The sequence below is a fragment of the Amblyomma americanum genome, chromosome 5 (assembly GCF_052857255.1).
Source record: "Amblyomma americanum isolate KBUSLIRL-KWMA chromosome 5, ASM5285725v1, whole genome shotgun sequence".
NCBI lineage: Eukaryota > Metazoa > Arthropoda > Arachnida > Ixodida > Ixodidae > Amblyomma > Amblyomma americanum.
The window spans coordinates 173215167-173215829 of record NC_135501.1 but is presented as its reverse complement, the minus strand read 5'-3'; positions in this window follow the sequence as shown (position 1 = coordinate 173215829).

Here is a 663-nt window from a genome sequence, read left to right as displayed (position 1 = left end):
TTCAATGGCTGCCAGGACACTGTGGTATTAACGGTAATCACCAGGCCGATGCGGCTGCGCGTTCTGCTCACAACGACGTACTTCCAGTGAGGATCCCAATATCGAGACCTGACGCTGCGTGTGGCCATCGCCCTTTGGCGCTGGAGCTCACACTTTCAGCGTGGAACACGGGAGAGTTTTGCAACTTCCGCCTCAAGGCACTGGACCCTAAACTTAGCCTTCGTCGGCCACGTAACTTAGAACGTCGCGACGCAACACTGTTATGCCGTTTAAGGATCGGTGTTGCATTTACCAATTACTATGCTTTCCGGATGGGGATGGCCGACAGCCCTGCCTGTTAGAGCTGTGGTTGTGAGGAGACCATCGCTTATCTTCTCTGTGAGTGCCCTGCATTTGCGAGTGCAAGACATACTCTTTGTTGTCCCCTGGACCGCCTCGATCATCGCCCATTAACAGAGCAAAAGATCCTCGGTCCGTGGCCACAGCAGTCGACTGCCCTCAAGGCATACAAGGCACTCTTTGCCTACTTGAGAGCGACTGGACTGAGTGACAAATTGTGACAGCGTTGTGCGTGTGTGTGTGTTATGCCTTTTTTCCCTTCTCTCTTACTCCTTTTAGTCCCCTAATCCCTCTTCCTCAGTGCAGGGTAGCCAACCGGAACCC